General features: G+C 45.7%; 1 pseudogene; it reads left to right on the top strand.

Annotated features, from left to right (window-relative positions):
- Positions 1 to 544: 544 nt before the first annotated feature.
- LOC147961413 (uncharacterized) lies at positions 545 to 1219 on the top strand (annotated as a pseudogene).
- Positions 1220 to 13069: the final 11850 nt, after the last annotated feature.

Raw genomic sequence — 13069 nt, 5'->3', positions numbered from 1 at the left:
CATAGTGTTTATACGTGAGTTATCAAGTCTACAGTGCACATATTATTGTGCTATTTACATGGAGGTTATCGTGAGGGGAGGGGGATATGTTTTCAAACAAGCCCCCCCCCCCCCCCCTAGTCCAAGAATGTACCTTGTTTGTATATCAAAAAAGGGAGCTAGTTCGACTGTTGCTTGCCTTAGGAATAATTATTAGAGGTCATGGGTTCAATTCCTATTAAGAGTAGAATATTTTTTTGGCCTATTTCAATTAGGGCGTGACGTGATGAGTTGACTGGATAGAGCCATTGGTGATTTAAGAACATCTGCAGCCGGACCATACAAATTTGACCTCTTAGATGCCCGTGGAAGCGCCCGGCCAGTAGCTGGATGTGTCCGTTTTGAGTCCTTATTTGTCAGTCCGCGCAACCACACATCTCATTTTCTTCTTTATATGTTCGGTGACTTGCGTGTGATTGGTGGAGATGAAGAGAGAAAAAAAATAATAAATAAAAAGAAAAGGTGGTCCAGGTGAGGCCGCATCCAACGTGGCGGACTGACCAACATGGCGGACTCGCCGCAGGCAGAAGACCCTTTGTGGCAGCCATGCAAAAGGGCGCAAGGACAACGAGGAGGAGAATGATCTTCACCATAGTCATATAGTGTTCGCGTCTCTCTTTTCGTGGGGAGATGTTTATTTGTGAAGTGCGAGCATAATATATGCACATATCATTAGCATTATTTGTGGCATTGGAAACATCTCCGTGGCGTGCCGTCGCTGGATGGGTCTTCTGCCTGCGGCGAGTCATGCAGCACGTAGCTGTTGGCAGATCTTTGCATCGACGTGATGATCTGGGGCGGCGTCGAAATATCCGGGTCGCACAAGGAAGGCGCCACCGGATACGTTATCCTCGCCTCGCGGTTCGCCGTGGAATCCGTGGATGCCACGCGGCTCGCCGCGAGGAACCAGCTGAGCCAGAACACCTTGCTCTCTGGCCTGGTGAGGGACGCCTACGAGGGGTGCCTGAACATCAACCGCGTCGCCAACGAGATGCTGCCCAATTGCCGCTTCGCGGGGGTCGCCGACGAGTTCGCCCGTGAGGTGAAGAGCTTGGAGAGCTGCTGGATCCGGCTGATGCGGCCGCCTGTGAAGTCGACACCGTTGTACAACTTGGTCTGGGCCGACCGATACAAACTACTGCTAATTCACTTGCTTGATGGTAAACTACTAGGCATATGAGCGTATACGACGGACCTAGAGGCCGTACGTACACAAAAAGGAGCAATCAATAAAATATGCGGGGTTTGGCCACACCGTTACATAGCTAGTTTCTCAAGTACTATGATCTAAGAGCATCTCTAACCGATTCTTAATAATTTAGAAGAGTAAACCGTCGAGTATCTTGTAGGGGTGTATATTTTCTTCTTTGAAATGTGTAGTTTTTGACCGAACTCCTAAACTTAACTCTCTAAAACTCATATTTGCTTCATGCATTCCGTCAAACACTTGCTATGCGTCTCCACTGCGACGATGGTGACCATGTCGGGACGAGAAACACTGGCGAGGAGGACGCATCATCGTTGACACCATGATGTGCGGCCATGTTCCTGTTCTTCGTCGACGTTGGCTTCGTCCGCCCCGGAGGCAACAACACATAGATTGCCTCCTCTACCTCTACTACATCTCGAGCTCCATCCACCGCCCCTCGACCTCGATCTCATCGTCGTTTTGCTTCCCCGACCCTCACCCAACTCACCATCAACCACCCCAAGGTGACCCGTGTCTCTTCCTGCCTATCCGGCTCCATTTCTCGTCATTCGTGTGCCGGCCCGCTCAAATTCGTACATGCCTGCCATAGTCAGAGCTTCGTAACCGAAGTTGGACACACTGGCGCCTCATCCACTCTTGTACGTGTCCCATGCACACAATGTGGCACCCCTGCCCCCCCCCCCCCCCCCCCCCCGCGCAGGACGTGCAAGGCTTACACAACCCCTCGCTGCAGACGCCCGGGGCACGCGATGCCGTTCCAGCCAGCTGCTCGAGGGCTACCGGCGAGTGGCGGACCACAATGCGGTGCAGCGGCGGCAATCCGGGGTACGGTTGCGGCAACACGGACGGACTGGGAGGTGTGTGGACGTCTCCGAAACAATTGTTTTACACTAGTTGGCCTGCTATTTAGTATATTTAGGGATCGAGAGGTAGCTGGAGTAAAAATTACCCCTCTCTCTAAAGCTTTTGTGGGATCGGTTAGGTGACGGTTAGAGGAGGAAAAGTGAATTTATCCTCCTCTAGTACCTTTTATGGGATCGGTTTGAGATACTCAAGTGTTAGTGGCAGATCAAGGTATAATGGACTACTTGAGCGCAACACGCACTTTGCCCCATCGTTCTTATGTAGAATTAATAATATTTTTCTGTCAAGGGTTATTATGGCAATTCATATTCCACGCATAGTGTGGAGGTGGTCGAGCAAACACAGTACCCCGCGGGCACTATAGGTCTGCCATGTAGGACCATACTTCCGTTTTTGGGAAGGTTTCGCTCTTTCTCTACTGGTTTTCTGTCTCTTTTATTATTTTATTTTTATTTCCTTTTCATGTTTCCTTTTATATTTTCCATTTTTTTCTTTTCCAGTTTTTAGTTCGTGAATAATTTTAAAAGTTATGATGATTTTTGTAATTCAGGCGCATACTTTAAATTCTTCTTCTCTCTTTTAAGCTCATATTTTTTTTTCAAATTTATGAACAATTTCATAAAATCATGTATATCGTGACCATTTGTTAAATCCATGAACACTTTTTTTAAATCATGACCATTTATTAAGAATTGTGAACATTTTTAATTCATCGAATAGTTTTAGAACTTGAGGAGATTTTTTAATTCACGAATAAGTTTTATATATTCATGAACATTTTTTAAATTCGTGATTATTATCTAAATTCATGAATGCTATTAAAATTTGTGAACATTTTTAGAAATTCACAAAGTAAATAAATTATTTAATACTTTCTAAAAAGGATTTTAATAGAAAACCCAACCAAAATAAAAAAGTCAACTGAAAAGTCCACCAAGAAAAAAAAATGATAGTGCAATACAGACAAAGCGGTACAAGGGCCACGATGTCGTGTGTGATTACTTTACACGTGGAACAGGAGCTTTTAGACTCTCGGTTATTACGGTTGATTTTTTTCAATTTAATCTTGTCTATGGTGGGTTGGACTTTAATTATGCTGGGTGTGGTGGTGTTTTCTTATATTGGTATCGAATTGGCTTGCTGTTCGAGACGGTTTTTGTTTTGAGAGGGAGATGGAATTGTTTGGTCTGTGGCTGTAGTATCGTTACACATTTTTGTCTTGGTGACGGTCAGTGGTGGTTACGTAAGCTTCTTTGTATCCCACAAAACCAATCGATCACATTCAAAAAACACATGCCGAGACTTAAGACAATATGAACACCATATATGGTCGTTGCAACAACATGAAAAGGGGCCCAAACAACCTAAACATGAAAAATATCCGCTTATAGGTGGGCCCACTAACGACCACAAATGCCCAATGCACCAAGAACCAACATTCCTAGTAATCTTAGAATTTTAGAATAATCTTTAGATCCACAAACATCATTTGACTCCACCATTAGATTTCACGAATGCACGACCCATGTATGTCGCAGGGTGCAATAACATAGCTATTTTGACCAAATAAAGTGGCACCTTGAATACAATGGCCGTTGTAGGCTTCTTGCCTATACAACCAAATAGTGGCGAGAAAACATGCATCAAACTAAAATTTGGCCAACATGAGAATGTTGTTCCCGTTCCCATAATGCCATGCAGGATCCACAACCCGGCCAGATGTGGGAACCACTTTAAAAGACACTAAAGCTCTCGTAGGCCCCATTCCTAGAGAGCTTAATAATTGTGAAGATCTGTGCAGAAGATCAGGGTTGCTTCTTGTTGTTTTATGATTTATTTATTTAATCTTTCTATAGTTTTGTTTGCGAACTTTTTTTAACCAAGCTCCATGTGGTAGTGTTCCGTGGATCGGCTGCCCCTGGCGGCGGAGATAGTAGAGGAGGTGACTTAGAACTATCCCGAGCGACAGAGTGGAGGAAGACGAAGAGGGGACCTAGATGAAGATCAAGGACATATTCTTGCAAAAAGTAGATAACCAAAGCTATCCATTAAAAAAAGCAAAGACCACCAATAGGGAATTAAAACTAAAAATGCATGCACAAGAGCACACGCACAAGGTGTGGCCATACACACGGACCCTTCACGATATCACTCTTCTCCCTCTGGGTGCATTGTGTGGTGTCAAATGCCAGTCATCAGGAGTAAGCACCCTTGTTGTCTTGATGAAGTTAAGTCACCATCATCGCTTGGGTCACCCAGGCTGAATTATTAGTGCCAATTCTAGTGACTGGCAGAGTATGTTTTCAAGATATGCTATTGTGCCCACAAGATTTGACATTATTCAAATACATTCGACACGATTTATGTTCTTTCCAAGATTTACAATTGCACCCACAAAGTCGCTAGCGCAGTGGAGATCAAACCTCCGATTTGACATCATGTATGACCCCTCTAGTGGGAGATGACATGTCTATTGATTTTTTTGGTTGCGGCATCTGTGTTGATAAAGACATGAACTACGGATGCAGGACCATGCTACTGCCCCATCAATTTAACTAGATAAATCTGGAGCTACATGCATTGCAGAAACCACCCCACGTATGGGATGGTTTCCAATATTTTGTTGGGCCCTACCGTGGCTTCATCTTCGTCAAGTTTACGTCCATGTTGCTCGGTTTTAGTCACAACATACTCTCTCTCTCTCTCTCTGTGTGTGTGTGTGGGAGGACCACACCTTTTTACAAAAGAAGCTTGCTCCTCTGTAGGTGACATGGGACACAGAATTAAAACCTTTCATGTGCAATGCCTATTGCAAGAAAATGTCACTTGACTTTATCATACATCTTCTCAAAATCCACTTTAAAGATAATTTCATTGAGTTTTTTCGAATTAATTTCATGCATAGTTTCATCCACTTTAAACACAAAATATACATGTATTTTCTTCTATGAAACATAGCTTCGTGGTTGAACTTTTGCTTGTCCAAATAGGAAGGACCTCCTCTGCTAAAACTAAAAACGAGCCCATCCCGTGGTCATTGATACTTAGTGATTGGTTCTTAAGTACGTAGTTGGAAATTGCACGGATACATATCCTCTATGGGGCACGTAACACAAAACTACAAGTCCAGGATTTTTAACTAACACTTGCAACTCTATCAGTAACTTGTAATAAAATACATAATCTTTCCGACCACTTACTTAATATGAAATATGACATATGCATGTGCCATATTTCATTCACTATTTTTTTTGAGAAACCCACATTTCAGTCACTAGAGTGATGGCTTGGTTCAGTTCTAAGCGGGCCAACCCATGGCAAGTTGAGCCAAAAGATTGATTACCAGAGTTTATGCAGTTTTTATGTAAAAAAAATCTACTAGAGAAGGTTGCAAACATGTAACAAGGGATGATGACTGAGTGAGGAAGGATACGCCGACAAGGAAAAAAGAAGGATCCTAGATTTCTAGATTTTATTTGCAAAAAACGGGTATTTGCCACCTACAAAATGGAACCGCGAAGATCATAAGAATTGACCAATGATTGGTTTAAGATCGTAAGACATTTTGGCAGTGTTTGTTTCTCCCCTTTGTTTGGTTGATGGCAATCAGAACGGCGATGGGTGGTCGTGGCACGGTCGTTGTCCTCGTTGGTGACTAGGCTCAGATCCGAATCTGGAGTCCTAGATCTTATCATAGTGGGCCCACCCTATGGTTGGGTCATCGTCCAGGGACTATCATCGAGGAATGAGGGAAGTACCAGGCCAAAGCTATGTGCTTTGGTGCCGATGATGATGACACCTATCGGTGTCGAATACCTCATAGGGTGCATCACGGTACTCTTCCCTTCTCTTGTCTCTGCTCCGGGTGGAAACCCTTGTCCATTGTGGCGGACCCGGTAACGACGACATATTTTTGCCGTAATCCTATTAGCTGAATCGTTGGTGAATATCTCCTCCGATTGCGGCGGCGATTCTTGGTTTGGTTTGGATCGTTGCTCGAAGCATTATTGGCTCCAGTGCATGTAGGATTGTTTGATTATTCAAATTTACAAGTGATTGCTCATAGGGTAGCTCGGTACTGCTCCACGGCCCAGAGCGATAGGCAGAAGGCCCTCTCCGATGGCAATTTGGTGGGGCTCGGCGGCACCGAAAATTCTAAACTTACGGACAAATTGATACGGGCTACCCTCTATGGACGAGGTGACCCCACCTGTAACCTCTCCTCTCCCCCCTTGATTTTAGTGGTGGGGCCTGACTGGTTCCCAATTAGCTTCCTGCATGTAACCCTGTAGATTGCAATCCGTAAAAGCGGTCCGTAAGTGTAGTAAAGCTCCGGCGGCACAGTCTATTGGTTTCATCTAGGAAGCGCTAGATCATTTCTCCTCGACAACTGAGGTCGCTTATAGTTGTGGTTCTGCACCTCCTGTACTTCTACTTGACAACAAGTTGTCAGCGTCCAGCTATGTGCTCCTGGTGCACACTGGATGATGCTTGGCCTCAATGCCTTCTATTGTTTGGCCATGTGGCTTTATCTATAGATGTGAACGAAAGGCTATTCTATATAGAGAAAAATGGAATCGAATGCAAGATTATCTCTCCTCCCCCTCAACAAAAAAAATATAGTCATGGTACCACAATACGCGTGTTGGCATACCATCACTGGACACCTCACTTACATGTTACTAGCGAAATACCGGTCCATTGATGTGGTGGCATGTGACCGATTGTCCTCGGCCATCACCGTCGTACTCGAAGGCACGGTCGGAGCCCTCCACCGTTAGCACTTGGTCGTCCTCAAGCGCTCGACCGTCGATCTCGTCCTCGAGCGCCTGTTGCTCTTACTCGCGATTGTTTCGACAACCATCAGCACATGGACTGCTGGAGTAATCAAAACACGTTACTAAAAGTTTGGTAAAAGCTAGTGTTGGCAGTGTTCTAATCTAGTATGGTTGATGTTCTTGTACGTGTCCAAGAAGTCCGGGAGCCCTACGTGTAACGAGTCCGGCTAGTAGCCGTGTCATAGTACACGTACTAGTAATAGTCCTAGTCTGTTTAGGTGTCCGGCTAGGTTAGTTAGTAAGGGTCGGTTGATGCTTATTATAGATAATATGCACAGCCCTGAGAAACATTGTAATGTGGAAGAAAAAAAGAGAGAAGATGGGCGCGGCACTTGCCCTTGGCTATTAGTTTTTCATGCGCATATTTATCGTGTGTTTTGAATGTAATCGATCCCATAGACAAATTTTCAACAATTGATATCTAGAGCAAGGTTCGAAGATTTGAAGCTGCGATTGCCCCGGGGTGGCGATCCGACTTGCGCCTCGGGGCGTGCAATACAGTCGCTGGTGTAGCGACAAGGAGTGGACGATATAGTCACTGGTGTAGCGATGAGGAGGAGCAGGCAATAGTCATCCGAGCGGCGATAAGAAGGCGGTGAGGGTGCCATCGCAAGCAAGGTGGCGGGTGATTGTCATTTGGCAGAACGACCTTGAGGAGGGCAACAAGGCTGTCATCGACAAGGCATTGGTTATCGTTGATGGTTATGGAGGTGCCGAAGTTGCGACACCGAGAAAATCATAAAGATCATCATTGAAGGGTGCAAGGTGGAGATGACGAAGTTGCGAGCCATCATCAAGGTGTGCACATGAGTTATTGTAATGTGCGTCCAAGACCTCGGGTGTGTGAGTCGTGTGCTGCAGTTGAGATGCGTCACTAGCAAAGGAGAATTGAGAACGAGTGCTGATGGAAAGAGGAAATTGTGCTTTGCGTTTCTGTTCGTAATCAAGAAGTTTCGGCGAGTTCATAGTTCATATACAGTGAAGTTGAGTTGCACGTATTTGGCGACTTGTGATGCGGTCGGACGGGGAAGTCATTTGGTAAGTTCTGTCACCAACGACAACAAGAGAGTCAATATGTGGCGGGTAAAGAGAAGTGTCTCCCCGTATGCAGTGGCGAATCTAAGGGGCAGGCTTTAACAGGCTTGAGCGTGCCTTCCAAAGTTGCAATTTTTCTCTATACATGTATGCATCGCCATGGATTTGGATGGAGAACTGGAGAAGGTCTGTTCGTTGTCTGCCGTAGCTGCCCTAGCACAGGAAACACAGGGCAGGGATGAACCGGTATGGGGCCTTGGCCCTTGGGCCTTAGTGGCTTAGTGGGCCTATTGTAATGCCCAGATAGACTGCTGCATTACCCCAGCACTAGTGACTGAACGAAAAAAATCCCTCTGTACGCTTTCTCTCGCTTCAGCAGTTGCAGCAGCAATCTCGTCTTCTCACGTCTATGTCCGTGCCGCCGCATGTCCGTGTCCGCGCACGTACGTGTTGAGCCAGCCGACGCCGGTTGCCGATGTATGCTGAAGAGAAAGTCGACTAGATCATAGGCTCATAGCACAAGCGGCAAGAACTAGAAACCCCCCTTTTGGCCTTTTCTTTTTAGAATTTGCGTTGTGTTGATTGGCTCAATGATATGATGGTCTACTATGTGATCGTGAGCTATTTGCAAAAAATGGATACAAGTTGCTTATGCTACGGTTTCATGCTTTAGAAAAAAATCACGGATGCCATCTACCTCGACAACCTCGTGTTATTAGATTAACGACAATTTAGTGGTATACTACAATCTTATCGAAAGCTACAACCATTATCACATTTTGTGTTAAAGATTTTGATTTATCCATTCACATAGTCTAGGCCCCGCTTGGAATTTTGGGATGACAATGATAGATGCAAGCGCGGTTGTGCGGAAGACATGAGCCAATGTTAATACTTTCTCGCACTTGTGTACCGTTTGTTTTGTTGAGTAGACCTGCATTGTGCCTTACAAAATTTAGACCTTAGCTCAATTCTTGGCTCGGCCACGGGTCGTTAGGGGAAAAGTGAAAAGGAAGAAGAGGGCTTAGTTTGAGCCTACCCTCCATTTTTCTCCTAGATTCGTCACTGCCCGTATGCATGTAACCGATGGGAAGACGAAAGCCAACTTGAAGATGGACACGCACCAGTTAAAGTTGAGTTTCTGCATGAGGCTATGTATTTAATCTGTATGTAACACACTAAGATGTGACCGTGTGGCTAATAATCCGAGCAGTCATTGGTTTCAGTCTACAAGTCGGCATTAAAAAGAAAAGATGATGATGAAGTGGTGGCCATCATTGTAAGAAGAGAGATGCGGTCCGGTAAGTCGCGTCACTAGAGGCAACCAGCATGACAAGATAAACAGATGTGTCTCGTCGAGTAAAGAGTCAAGTGTTTGGATTAGAGGGTGGGTCTTGGAGTAATCCAAACACGTTACTAAAATTTTGGTAAAAGCTAGTGTTGGCAGTTTTCTAATGGGAAATGATTATGATCAGCCGGCCGATTCAGCCCAGGGGCGTCCGCCACCACTAGCATGTGACGCGTGTCCTCTATGGGCCGCTGCACCGCTCTACTCTTTCTTGCATCGCTCAGTTGAGTTGATTCTTCCTTATCCCATCCAGATCCCCTTTTATCTCCCTCCGTTATCTCTTTGTGCGTGGTCATGCGTGGACACCTCCCTGGCTGTCGGACGCGTCCACTACGACCACCGGCAGCGACAGGGCTGCAGTGGAGCGCCCGAGCTTGTCACAGTCCGACCGACCTCCTCCATGCAGTTTCCAACCATCACTGGCCAATGCGACGGCGACGATGCTGCGACATGCGTCGGCAAGGGTGGGCGGCGTTTATGCAGCATCATCTTCGTTGCAAAAAATTCAACAACATCAACTATGTTGCAAAAACGATGCACAAAAGAAAAAAAATGTTGTAAAAGTTTTCTGCAACATGACCTCTGTTGCAAAAGTTTCTTCCGCTACAGTCCCTATGTTGCAAGAAGACGAAGAAGAAAAAAAAATCTGCAATCTAACCTATGTTGTAAAAGTTTTCTGCAACATGACCTTTGTTGCAAAAGTTTCTTCCGCAACAATACCTATGTTGCAGAAAGACGAAGAAAAAATTCCGCAACCTGACCTATGTAGCAAAAGTTTTCTGCAACATGACCTTTGTTGCAAAGATTTTTGCGGCACAACCTTTGATACAAATGTTTCCGCAACATTACCTGTGTTGCAAAGATGAAGAACGCCACTCGGCCCTCGATGGACATAGGATCTGACGGTGCGCGACCCGACCGATCTTTTAAAAAGATCAGCCGGTGGACGCGTAGCAGCCCCCTTTTCTAATCTAGTAATATTACGAATCAAAAGTTGTACTAGTTTGCTACTAGTATGGTTGATGTTCTTGTGTGTGTCCAAGAAGTTCGGGAGCCCTACGTGTAACGAGTCCGGCTAGTAGCCGTGTCATAGTACACGTACTAGTAATATTCCTAGTCTGTTTAGGTGTCCGGCTAGGTTAGTTAGTAAGGGTTGGTTGATGCTTATTATATTATACTGTTTAAGAATTTGTCAGACTAGCACAAATGCCCGTGCGTTGCAACGGGAGGAAAAGAATAGGACAACCCTTCGACATAATGGGCATAGACATTGGCATCTGATCCATGATGTCATCATCACATAAGCACTCGGTTGTACATCTCCACTCCTCGATGAGATCAGGCGGCATTGGTGTGGCTGCACACTACGACGAACGCTTGCGCAATATCTTTTTCAAAAAAAGTATCGAACACATTTACCCTAATACGCATGGCTGAAGGACCCTCTCCACCTTCCCGCGAAAAAAGGACCCTCTCCACCAGCCCACACTCTCAATTTCAAAACGGAATACCACATTGAAACTTATCCTTCATCTCACCCTTGCCAACAATGGCTTACGGATGTTAAATAACAACTCCGCTAAAATTATTTAGAGACATGTAACCCATCTCACATCATAATGATATTAGATGTAAAGAAACATCCTTCGAAAAATATTTTCTAGTTTATTATGTTGTTTAGAATTATTATTATTATTGAGTCTAAAATGAGCAAATTTGAATTAGCAAGTCGGAAGGAAATTGTACACTGTAATTTCAAGTCCAACAGTCCAACGTAGAAGGCTCCATCAAACATATATATAGTGTCTAAATAAATTACACACTGTAATTTCAAGTATAGATTAGACGGATCCATCAAATATACTGTACATTTATGGTCCGAATTGTTCTCCTTTTAAGACATCCATGAACATTCAGTTACAGAGTAGACATTTTAGTTCCATAATCCAATATCAATTGTCAATCATGAACCCTAAGAAACAGGATCAAGGAGTCAATACTGAACTTCAAAAGTGGAAGATGAAACTTTATGATACATACATGTAGCTGTGGGGAACCTGTGTACCTCTCCGTGGCGCACTGTAGCATCTTATGAGCCACCTAGCAGCCAACAAACCTGATTGAGCCGTCAAAAGTAGATCCCAGAAAAATCTCTAGCATCAACTGTAAATCAAATCTTTTTCCACAGAGTGTAGATGTCATAGCACCGCAACAGCACACGCTCCACAATGTTAGTAGCATAATCCTGTGCATCCATATTTTGTCAAGGCGGCGAGGCGCTCGTCCACGGCTAGCCGCGGCAGCCATTCCACATCGTCGCGGCCACCGGCAATCCCCGAGTGAACCACCGCACCGCCATCTTCGTTCCTGCGTCATGAATTAGTCCAGAACGCTGCCTACACGACGCACGCGTCTCTCTTCCCTGACCATGGCCGCCGGCTGCCGCCATCAAATTTGTCGCAGCCGTCACGTCCCGGCTTCGCTAACGCAATGAAGCGGTGCGGCCAATGCACGCAGAACGCAGGGCACGAACTGCATCTTCTTCTCGCCCACGAGGCCGGCGAACAATGTTGAATAAATCTCAAGCCCTGTCACGTTTTCAGTTAGTTCAGTTAGCACTTCGGTTTTCCGTCAGGTTAGTCTCGAACGCTTTCTCTCTTTTAGCTAGATTAGCTCGCGGGTCTAACTGCCTGGAGCGATTCTCGCGCCTCATTGGTCTGCTTGTGGTTTGTCAGAGTGTTGTGGATCACGACGATGCAAAGTCAGGAGCCACAAAGCCCTTTCATGTTCGGTAAGGCTGAATAAATAGCAGAGAAATACTGACATAAAAGCTATTTAGTTTGTGCGGCGCAAAACAACTGTCTTTTCTCTTCCTCGAGCAATCTCTCATCCGCATGTGTTCATTCCAAGTGCACCTCGGTTGCTGACAAACACCTCAGTGAACATGCACACGTTGGTGTTCTCCGTCTTGTTCCCCAGGAACTCAAAGTTGATCTCATCATGGTCGTTCCCACATACGATGTATGAATTTACAATCAATTGATGCACATACAGTTAGTATTGCAGTACAAGCTGATTAGTAATCTGATGAAATTGGAAGCGACGATGTACGTACGTAGTATGTTGTGACGGTGCCGACTGGTGGCGGAGTTCCCCGCGAACCGGAATGAGACGCTACCATAGATGAACTGCCTCTTTGTCTAAAGCAAACAAACGGGGGTTTTGCTCTTTAAGACATGGCACGGCACAGACACGCAAGCACGCTAGGCACAGACGCAGGGCACGCTCGAAGGCGCAAGGGACACACGCAGCTCATGCACCCCAGCCATTGCTTGGTCCCTCGGTCCTGACCGAGCTTTCGCCTTGCCGGTCCGGTTCAGGGAAACATGCCCACTGGGCACTTCGAACCGAACCGGTCGCGGCCGGTGCAAACCTGTGCCGTGTCGTGCCCTGACCGGACCGTGTCCACCATGATGAGTCCGTCAAATTCGACACAACAAGTACAGATCCTTGATGATCAAGCACAGCTGGCGCTGCTCGTCGCAGAATGCATCTGCGCGTAGTTATAGAGGATTGGTGAGTTGGCCTTGAGGTGACGATGATCCGCTCATAACAAGTGCTAATTATGTGTGTTCGTTGTTGATGGCCTTCTGCTTGTCCACACTCACGCCCAGCGACATTTCATCATCATCGTCATGCTGGATGCTAATCCTAGCACAGAGCATGTTCTCCACG

This window comes from Triticum urartu, chromosome 7A, assembly GCF_056163025.1.
Source record: "Triticum urartu cultivar PI428250 chromosome 7A, HENAU_Tu73, whole genome shotgun sequence".
NCBI classification, from domain to species: Eukaryota; Viridiplantae; Streptophyta; class Magnoliopsida; order Poales; family Poaceae; genus Triticum; species Triticum urartu.
Note: the sequence above shows the minus strand (reverse complement) of the source record. Positions and strands in the feature narration are given on the sequence as shown.